Source organism: Adiantum capillus-veneris, chromosome 3 (assembly GCF_014529385.1).
Source record: "Adiantum capillus-veneris isolate H3 chromosome 3, ASM1452938v2, whole genome shotgun sequence".
Taxonomy (NCBI): Eukaryota; Viridiplantae; Streptophyta; class Polypodiopsida; order Polypodiales; family Pteridaceae; genus Adiantum; species Adiantum capillus-veneris.
In genome coordinates, this window is record NC_140933.1 from 92104449 (window position 1) to 92116369 (window position 11921).

The following is an 11921-nucleotide window of genomic DNA, read 5'->3' on the forward strand; positions in this document are numbered from 1 at the left end:
ATGTATGATCAAGAGTCAAGCTTTGTCGCATTTGTTTTGGCTTGAGGCCATCATGTGTGCTACTTATGTACTTAACATGTGTCTTATGAAAGCTTTGCAGTCAATGACTCCATATGAAGCATGACATGATAGAAAGCCATCTATTGATCACATGCACATTTTTGGGCATTTAGCTTATGCTTTGATGCCACAAACACAACACATAAAACTGGATGATAAGGCTGTCAAGTGCATGTTTCTTGGTTATAGTTCTGAAAGCAAAGGTTACAGGTTGTACCATGCGCAAACAAAGTGTATCTTGGTTTCACGGGATGTTGTGTTTGTGGAAGATTTTGTTCAGTCTTTGCTATCATGTACTAGAGAGAGTAATGTAAGCTCACAAGACATTTATGATAGCTTATTGCCTCTTTTTAGTGGTGGAAGTTTGAATGTAAGTTCCAATGAGGTAAATGTACAGCCTATGGAGGTTTCTAAAAATGTTACAAATCAGTCAATTTTTTATGCAGATGTACATGATGTACTTGATGAGGAAAGGGCTAAGAATGAGCAGGCTAAAGGTATGCCCAAATGGCTGGTGCGTGTTAGGGGCTCACAACCCTAACATGTATTAAGTACAAGAAACATGCATTATAAAGGAAAACGGTTATAGGAGACTGCACATTAAGTCACAGAACTGCAAAGAATATGAATAAGAAACACCATGATTGAGAAAAAGAAGGTACCGCTTCACTATGTATTCATCTACAGACCCAAAACAACGCTACAACTACAAGAAGACTCCAAACTGCTCGTTGGTTACATCCAAAAATTTCCACATGCCATAAGACAATTCAGGTATTTTAAACTACCTATGAATTAGGCACTTATGTAAACATGCCTCTAAGGTTTAAAACTAAGACCTTAGTTACAGTGGGAAATGTTTATCAAACATTGTGAGAACCCATCCCTTGATAAAAAAATATCAACATTAACATGATCTTTAACTTCAATTTGTTTTGCACTTTCTCCTTCAATTGTAGTTGCCTTATCATCTCTTTAAATTTCTGTTGTCCACCTGCATCACCTGCCTCTTCACCTGCAACTTTAAATCTAACTGCATCTTCAGTTGACTGCACTTGAAATTCAGTTTCAAATTTATCCAACATTACGTTATCACACTGAGCATGCATTTGTTTACGTTGATGATGTTTTTGATGCTCCAACTGCTTTTGCAATTCCTCATACTGCTGCTTCAGTTCATCATACTGCCTCTACACAAACAAGTTCTCCTTCTTTACTTCTTCTTCTGCAAAGACCTAATATGGCATACTAGCCACATCATACATTCTGCCTTTGATTTTCTCCCAAACACCTTTCATATAGTCCCTCATTTCAGCCTTCATCTTCTCCACATCACCTAAAGCCAGATGCCAACCCTCTACATCTAGCTCTTCCTCTTACATTTCTCTAATCTTCTCTTCCACTTTTCTACATGCTTTTAATGCTTTCCAAAGTAGCATTCAAAGCAGTCATTTTAGTCAACTATCCCTACAAGGCATTAAGCCACTCATCTCTCCAGTGAGCTATTCTAGCTGAACTTTTTTGTTTGTATACTACCAATTGCTTATATGAGGCTAACACCTTTTGAATTAGCTCTTGGCTTTTAGTCAACTGTTTAACTTTCCTCTCTAAAACTGCTTCTTCAATCTGAACTTTATTTTCCTTCAGTGCTTCCTCCTTAATCTGCTCCAATTCACTGTGCAGTCTCTTATTCTCCCTCTTCACTAAAGTAAAATCCATTGTCTGTTGTTCCACATATTATTTGACTACACCAGTTGCATTTTTCACTTCACTGAAAGATACATTTGAAAAGCTAGCCTTGGGTATGTTAAGTCTTTTCAAACCCAACTGTAATGACAGATGCCTCTCCCTCCTACAATAATTGTAAAAGTTTTGCTTCTTAATGCTAATCTCTTTCTTTGATCCTTAGTCATTGCTTCAAGTAACACCCCTTCAGTCAAAAACTAAAGCATATCATCATACCAGTCCCCTGACTGGTCAGTCACTTGAACTGGAAATATCTCTGCATCAGGCAATTGATCAAGTACTCCTCCAAAATCTTCCTCTCCTGTTTCCAATCTACTCAAATAATTGGCTAATACATGAATTCTTCCCGGAGTATTTATCACCACATAATCAAATTCCTGCAAAAGTGATATCCATCTTGCCAATCTCCCTAAAAGGTGGGGTTTAGTCACCAAGTAGATCAATACTTGGTGATCCACATGAAAATTTACCCTATTTGCCAATAGGTAATGTCTAAAATTTGCACTGCATAAACCATTCCCAAGCACTCCCTCTCAGTAACTATGTAATTCTTCTCTACAAGTGTCAGTACCCTATTTACATAGTAAATATGTCTGAACAAACCTCTACTGGTTTCTTGCATTAATGATGCACCCACTGCTACATGAGATGCATCCACAAAGATGCGAAATGGTAACTTCCAATCAGGAACAACCAAAACTGGTGCTACAGTCAACATGTTCTTCAAAATCCCAAATGCCTTGCTCTGCTCTTCTCCCCATTCAAATGCAACATCCTTCTTTGTAAGCTTTGTTAATGGTGTGCACACATGAGCCAAATACCTCGAGAATCTATTATGCCACTTGACTTGGCCCAAAAATTTGCTCAATTGTTTAATTGTTCTTGGTTCAAGTGTCTTATTAATAGCTTCCACCTTTCTTGGATCAATAGAAACCCCTTCTTCAGAAATCACATGCCCTAAAAGAACTCCTCTTTTCACTACAAATGCACATTTGACTGGGTTTAATGAAAATCTGAATTCCCTGCATTTCTAAAAACACAAACTCAAGTGTTCAAGATTCTCTTGCTTTTCTCCAAAAACACTAAAACTCCCCATTCATTCACAAAAGTTGTTCTTTCCCTATCTTCAAATGCCATTGAAATTTGGTTGTAACCACTAAAACCATCCAAAAAACTATAAATCTCATGTCCAGCTATTGCATCTAGTAGTGTATTATAAAAAGGTAAGGAAAATGGATCAATTACTATAGTAGCATTCAGTTTCCCGTAATCCACACACACCTTGATCTTTCCATTCTTCTTTGGAACCACAACAATTGGTGACAACCAAGTAACTTCCTCCAAAGGATAAATGAAACCCACAGCCAACAGTTTGTCAATCTCTTCTTTAACCTATTTGGCATATTTATGATTCATCATGTACCTTTGTTGTACAACTAGAATTGCATCTGCTTTCAAATTAATTTTGTGTTGACAAAAGCTAGCATCTACTCGTTTCATATCTGTGTAATTCCATGCAAAAACAACTTTGAATCTAGCAACAATTCGTTCAATTTCAATTTAAATTCCTCATCCATGTATGCCGATACCTTCACTGTCTGTGGCTCCTCCCCTGAGTGTTCAGGTTCAGCTCCTGCAGTTCATCATGAGTCACTCTAGCAGTTCTCGACATATGATGTTCAAAAGCTCTCTATGCTTGCTTCATTGCCTTAATGGCTTCCTCCTCTTCTCTATTTTTAATCTTTAGATTCTTCAACAGCTCATTACCCATCTTGTTAGTTTATTGTTTACTCCCCTGAGCAATCACTGGTTTTTGAGTTATTGACTGTATTTCATCATCTTCTGGCTATAGCACATATTTGGTTGCTGTCTTTTGTACATCCACTTCAAAAACAAGTACAACTGACGAATTAGTTCTAAGAAATTCTTCCTCTGCATCCTCTGCAATTTCTTCTACCATATTCATCCATTCTGCATGCAGTGCCTTGAAACAAGGTGGTATCACCTTTTTTGCATACATTTGAATTCTCACTTTCTTCTTTCCTCTTTTGATCACTATAGAGTTTGCTCCCCATAGTTTCTTTACTCTTGCTGCTCTTAACTAGGGCCACCCCAACATCATTGGATAAGAGCAAGTAGATTCTTCCAACCTTAGAACCACAAAGTTGGCTACAAATTGTAGTCCTCCAACTAAGATTTGCAAATTCCTCAGAATCCTCAAAGGTTGAACCCGTCTTTGGTCTGCCATCTTCACCTAAAAAGGTGTTGGATCCCATTTCAAGAGATTCAGACGTTTGTAGGTTAACTCTAGAAGAATATTAACTCCTGACCCACCATCTAAGAATACTCCTGGAACAAACACCCTTCCAATAGATACCCCCACTACTGGTACCTTGTAATCAACATCCATTGGTAGGACTTCCCATGCTTCTCCAATAAATTTTTCTTCAGTTTCCCTACATCTGCCTGATTTGTACCTTCCACTTCATTATTCAATCTTTTCAAATCTTTCTTTTGCTTTTTCTTTTCCTGCTTCTTCTTCTTTTTTGACCAATCTTCATCATCAGTATCATTTTCCTCTTCAGTATCTTGATCTGGATCTTCATGTTTTGATTCTGACTCATCCAATTCTGAATCTGAATCCTCACTCTGCTTTTTCTTCTTTGTTGGAATTGAAAACACACATCTTGGAGAAGAGGAAGGAAGCTCAAGGCACACAATAGAGAGTGTATTACTTAGTGTCCAATGGAAAGATAGATAGCCCTAGAGTGATGGGCGTATATACAATGCACGGGGGAAAAAACCTTCTAAAGAGGGAAAAAATGCCCCGACAGTCCTAGTGTGTTCACAGACCTCACTACCACATGTATATGGAACAAATCCCCCCTGGATTGATGCGGGGAACGAGAGCTGGCACATGAGTAAAGGGAAGTGCCATGCCCTGAGTACATGATCGGTCTACAAAGGGGAGTAAGACCAATCTTTGCGGAAAGCTTTGCGAAAAGCTTTGAGCTTCTCACGAGACAATGCCTTTGTGACAAGATCTGCAAGGTTTTCCTATGTTGGCACATAAGCCAAGCTGATCTCTCCTGTTGAGAGCCTCTCCCTAACATAGTGGTAATGCACCTCAATGTGCTTTGTGCGAGCATGAAAAACTGGGTTCCTCGCAACTGCCAATGTGCTCTGACTATCAATGTAAATAGTGTTGGCAGTGTCCTGTTCAACACCCAAATCAGCCATAAGGCGTCTGAGCCATACGCACGCCATCGTAGCTGTGAAGACTGCCCTGTACTCGGCCTCACAACTAGAAGTGGCCATAGTAGGTTGCTTCTTTCTCAACCATGATATACATGAACTGCCAAGCATGAAACAAAAACCACTTATGGACACTTGTGTGTCAAAACAAGCAGCCCAATTTGAGTCCGAAAAAGCATGTAAGTCTAGCTGCAATGATTCCCCCTTGGGATAAAACAAGCCAAGATATAAAGTGACACTAAGGTAGCAGAAAATCCTCTTGACAGCCTGCCAATGCTTAGACCATGGGCTATGCATAAATCTGCAGACCTGTGAGATTGCAAACTGAATATCCGACCTCGTGGTGCATACATAAATGAGGCATCCAACAGCAGTTTGGTAAAGTGTGACATCTGCAGGATCACCAGCATCATGAAGACTCAATTTTAAACATGTTTCCATGGGAGTGGCAATAGGTTTTCAATCCTCAAGTCCAAACTTACATAGCAATGTCTCTATGTAACTTTTTTGATGCAAGGCAATACCATCATCACACTGCTTAAACTGTATGCCCAAGTAATGATGCAACAGTCCCAAATCTTTCATCTTGAAAGTAGCATTCAAATCAGCCTTAAATTTAGCAATATGTCTCTCATTTGGTCCAGTGATCAGCAAATCATCTACATAAAGAACCACAATGAGAAGTACATCACCCTCACACTTTACATACAATGTGCTTTCTGTTGGATTGTTACGAAAGCCTCGTTTGACCAAATGAGTGTCAGTTTTCTCATACCAAGCATGAGGAGATTGCTTCAACCCATACAAAGCCTTCTTACATCTGCACACTTTGTCCTTTTGTCCTTTCTTGACAAAACCGCGAGGCCGCGTTACATAAACTTCCTCAAATATGTCACCATTAAAGAAAGCACTAACAATGTCTGATTGATGTACATCCCAACCAAAATGAGCTGCCAATGCACATAGAAAATGCACAGTAGTCATACAACAAGTGGGAGCAAAAGTCTCTTCATAATCTATGCCTTTTTGCTATGTATAACTCTTTGCAACAAGTCAAGCCTTATGGCAATCGATCTCACCATCTGGCTTGCATTTCAACTTGTAAACCCACTTCGTACCAATGGACTTTTAAAGTCCATGTGTCATTTTCTATAAGTGGGTCATATTTTGATTGCATGGTAGCCATCCAATTTTTTGAATTTTGTGCTTCATCAAAAGACAGAGGTTCCTCAACATCGTGTAAGCTAGACACAACCAAAGCATAAAAATTTAATGCATAAGAGGCATGGCTAGAGCCTGAACGAGTACGACTAGACAAAGGTGCATCCAATTTACTGTCACGGAATGTATGCACCAATATTTTGGCATACCTCTAGCCTGCTCATTTTCAGCCCTTTCCTCATCAAGTACATCATGTATATCTGCATCAGTAATAGGCTGATCTGTAACATTTTCAAAAACCCCCATAGGCTGTACATTTGCCTCATTGGAATTTACATTTGAACTTCCACCCCTGAAAAGAGGCAACAAAGTGTCATAAATGTCTTGTGAGCTTACATTACTGTCTCTAGTACATGACAGCAAGGGTGGAACAGAATCTTCCATAAACACTACATCCCGTGAAACCAAAATACGCTTTGTTTGCGGATGAAACAACCTGTAACGTTTTCTTTCAGCACTATAACCAACAAAATAACATTTGACAGCCTTATCATCCAATTTTCGGCGTTGTGTTTGTGGATATGCCAAACAACCAAAAAAACGCATGTGCTCAATAGAAGGCTTTCTATCATGCCATGCATCTTATGGAGTAATAGACTGCAAAGCTTTCGTAGGACACCTGCTAAGTACATAAGTGGCAAACATGATGGCCTCAAGCCAAAAAGAATGCAGCAAAGCTTGACTTTTGACATACATCGTGCCATTTTTGTAAGTGACCTCTTTTTCCTCTCAGCAACACCATTTTGCTGAGGTGTATAAGGCACTGTACATTGGTGTTCTATCCCACGACTAGCCAGAAATGCATTAAATTCATGAGACATATACTCCCCCCTCGATTGGAATGGAGGGTGCCCATAGTATATTTCGATACATTTGCAACCATAGCCAGAAATTGTTTGAAGCACATAAAAACTTCGGACTTCGCTTTAAGAGGAAATACCCATGCATGCATGGAGTAATCATCAATGAAAGTCACGAAGTAAAGGTAATTGCCCAAGGATGGAGTTTGCATGGGCCCACAAACATCACTATGCACAAGCTGCAACCTGCATGTGGCCCTAACTGAACCATCCTTTGGAAACTTTGAACGCTACATCATCTTACCCAAAATACAGCCTTCACAAACATGTTGACAGGTGCTTCAAGAGGCGGCAAAGAAGTAACCATATTAGATTTCTGCAAACGCAACAAACTAGAAAAATTCAGATGCCCAAAACGTGCATGCCACAGTTTTGCATCTGAAACAGCCCTTGAATCTGCAACTGCATTTGCAAAATTTGGTCCACACTTGACATACAAAGTGATCTTATACAGCCCATGGCACAAAAGGCCAGATGCAACAATTTCATCACCAAAACTGAGATCATGAACTGTACATCTGTCATCCACAAATTTGACTACAAGTCCAAGTCTATTAAGTGCAGATAAAGACAAAATATTCTTTTTGATCCCAGGTACATAAAGTGCATCAACAAGTGTGAAGGAACTGCCATTTACAACAGTAACCACAATCTTTCCAACTCCTTGAACCGGATAAGAGGCATTATTGGCACAAGTGACTGAATTCCCATGAGGGACGGACTCGAGAGAGGTGAACAATTCACGATGTGAGGTAATGTGCTTTGTAGAACCACTGTTGAAATACCACACATGTGAATCTGCAGCAAAACTGACATGTGTGCATCATGGACAGTAGGATTGTAAGCACACTCTACACTAAAGCTTATTCTGCATCAACATCAACATCACAGTCTCCTTTCACAGAAGACTCAACAATGGCTGCATTTGTAGTGGAACCAGCATTTGCACTGGAACCGCCCTCTTTCTTCTTGACCTCTTTGGCCTTCAACTTAGGACATTGCTTGATCAAGTGATCATTAGCTTTGCAATAATGGCAACACGTCTTCTTTTTGCCCTTATCACCAGAATTTCTAGACAAATTGCTGCCAGAAGAAGCATAAGTTTTTCCACTCGCAACAAAACCATAAGAAGTGGCTGCATTGCTGCTACCACCCTTTCTTTGAGAAGCAATAAAAGCCTGTTCAACTGCATGTTTCCTAGTCTTGTTTTTTTCTGGAAACTGACTCTTGCAACAGCAATGTGCATAATGCATCAAACTTGACAACTTCAGGATTTCCTTGGGTTATAAGTCTCCAAGTAGTAGCAAAAGTCTAGTAAGAATCCGGTAAGGCATCAAGTGTTAAGTATGGAGCGTGATTTACCCTTGTAATTTTCTGTGGTAAAAGCGCACATTTGTAAGGCCCCCATTATAAGGAGAAGCCATCGTGCGTGAAGGAAAATCACTCACCGAAAACCAAAATTTTCACGGACAAGAATCAGGGGCAACTTTAAAGGCCTCGGGGGAGGCCCCCGAGACTTTTTTTTTCGCCGGAATATTCTTTTTCGCCGGAATATTATGGCCGGACGGCGGCTGGAAAGTGGTCGGAAAAAAACCGGTCGGTTGACCGGTGGCCGGTAGTCGGAAGTCAATGGGCCGGTGGCCGGTGGTCGGAAGTCAATGACCGGTGGCCGGTGGCCGAATTCAAAAGGGGACTTGTCTTCTCAAGGGCGGCCACACATGGGCGGATTGGAGGGTCCGATTTGGACTTATTCGCACAAGGGCGGCTACACATGGCTGTCTCTCATAAGAGAGGGCAGCCCTTTTGGCCTATAAAAGGAGGCCATTTCTACACACATTTCATAGTGTGAAGTTGATGCAACAAGGTGAGTGTGAGGTGGTGAGAGTGAAGCAAGGCGGGAGCTCCATTAAGGGTATAATCCCTATGTAAACTACTTTTTGTTTTGAAGTACTAAAGCCATTGAGTGGCTGCTTTCGCGTGGACGTAGCCCACATTGGGTGAACCACGTATATCGTGTGTACTCTCTCTCTCTCTCTCTCTCTCTCTCTCTCTCTCTCTCTCTCTACTCTATAATCTCGTGTATATAAATTTGTCTCTCTCCATTAAGTAATCTACTCAATTATCTATTTAGCTACGTCTTATTTCCTAACATCAAGAACAGTCTGCACAAGGAAACTGTCTAAAATGACTTCACCTGCAAAAATAATTTGCTCATTGATATCCTTGACACCAGAAAGGAAAGTGTCCATATCATCTTCCTCATACATAATCTTCGACTCCAGCTCTTTACGCAACAATGAAATTTTAGTCTCATTGCAACTTGCATAAAGACCAGCCAAAATATCCCAAGCCTGTTTTGCAGATTTCTTTGAATGAATGTGAGAAGTAATGGTGCGCTTCACAGACAACGCAATCAATGCATGAGCTTGCACATCCTTTACATCCCAACGAGCTTGTTTTTCCATAGGCAAAACAACTCTTACAACAGCAATCCATGCAGTAAGACCTGCAACATCCTCAACATCACCTACATCCTCAGAACCAGGGCGTATATCAATGCCCTACACAATATTCCAGACGCCCTTCGACACAAGAACATGTTGCATCATGTAAGCCCACATAGGGTGATTGTCCCCATCCAATGTGTCCTCAGCAGTAAACATTTTGAACACATATGTGTTGTTGTCAGCCATGGAAAATGCCTACACCCGATGTGAAAACTGCCCAAAATGAGGAGAAACTGAGTGAGACCAACACGTGCTATAAAGCACAACCCGTAGCAGATTGTATGGGACTTGTAATGGAGTAATTGGCACTGATAAAAATTCTACACAAAATGACAAATTTGCATGTGCAGACCTGACTGTAGTGGAAACGAAGGTCGAAATGAGCCCGAATCAGAAATGTGAGCAGACTAAGCTCTACGAGCTTATCCAAAAAAAAAAAGACCTGCGAACGCTTGCCAAAGCTCACTAAAATTGGAGAAAGTGAGCAGGCATGTGTTGGAGCTGTTGACTGACTAAGCTCGGGAGGATGCAACCTGCTCTGATACCAATTGTTGGAATTAGGGTTGCAGGAAAACACACACAGCTTGGAGAAGATGAAGGAAGCTCAAGGAACACAATAGAGAGTGTATTACTTAGTGTGCAATGGAAAGATAGATAGATAGCCCTAGAGTGATGGGTGTATATACAATGCACGAGGGAAAAAACCTCCTAAAGAGGGAAAAAATTCCCCGATGGTCCTAGTGTGTTCACACACATCACTACCACATGTATATGGTAACATTCTTGTCCTTTAGTTCTGCTTTACCTCCATATCTTCTTTCAGCTCTTGTAGCTGCTTCAACCAAATAAGTAAAATCGTGTGCATTTACTAATGGGGGTCTCCCTGCTACTACTGCACTTCTGAACTCCTTTTTTAGTCCCTTACAAAAGTAGTCTCCCAAATTGCTCCATAGAAGGCTGTTGTGCTGCCTCCAGTCTATTGTTCAAATTTCTAAATTTTTGTGCATAATCTTCAACCAACAAATTTTTCTGCTTCAATTTCCTCAACTTCTTCAAAATGTCTTCAGGTGTCTTATCCTCCCCGAACCTTAATAAAATTCTCCGCTTCAAATCATTATAATCAGCAAAAGCTGCCATACTGCAAGAACCAATCCATGGGCTTACCTTGAACTGTTGCTGCAAAATGCTTTTTCTTCACTACATCCGGATGTAACGCATCATATCCACTTGCAGACCACCTTGTTTGAAATTGATCAACGTGGCTGTAAACATCTTGGGACTTTTTCCTGCTGAACTTTGTTGCGCCCACTTTGGGATTTGGTGTAGCCATTGGAGGTATTGAAAGTGTTCTGAGTACTCTTACCGGGAGTGGATTGAAAGGTAAAGTACCTATCCCTAATGATACAAACTGCAATTATCTTCTTGCCCTTAAAATTGTCTGAGTTAGCACTACACTAACCAATTGTCCCGAAAGTGGGTCTATTGTGGGAGGAGTTGTTTGTTGGCCTCCTTGGTTTGCAGGTGGGGTCTCCTACAACCTGTGTTCAGGTTCTTGTAGTTCAGTCCCCACCCCAACAGTTTCTACTCCTGCAGCAAACCCCCTTACAGGTTCTTCTTAGTCATCACTACCAGACTCTTCTTCCTGTCTTCCCCTTGCAAAGAACTCTCTCCTCAATCAAACCTTGTGCCATATGAGTGTTGTGGTAAATTGGACCCTTGCCCTGTCCCACTCATGCATTGCTTCTTCTCTTTTGTCTAAAATATTGTGTCAACGCTTTCCTTTCATACAGACTGTAACATGAAGGAAAATTGTAGGCACCAAAAGGTAAAACTGATGTAGCTACCTTGTCAGAAATTGCAATTTTGATTTCCCCTAGCAGATCTGGGAAGAACTCCTCCAAGAACTTTGTTGCATATTCCTCAGACTCTTCCTGTGGGGTTACCCAATTTGAGAATTCCTGTAGGTGGTTTATGTCAACCAACATGTCAACACCTTGCTGCATTCTTGAGTGCCATATGGTTCAAGCTGAATTCAAACCAATTGCAAGATCGCCAAAGTGTTAGGGACTCACAGCCCTAACAGGTATTAAGTACAAGAGACATGCAGTATAAAGGAAAATGACTATAAGAGACTGCACATAAAGTCACAAGACTGCAAATCATATGAATAAGAAACGCCATGATTGAGAAAAACAAGATACTGCTTCATTGTGTATTCATCATCATCATCAAACTACAGACCCAAAACAACAATACGACTACAGGAAGACTA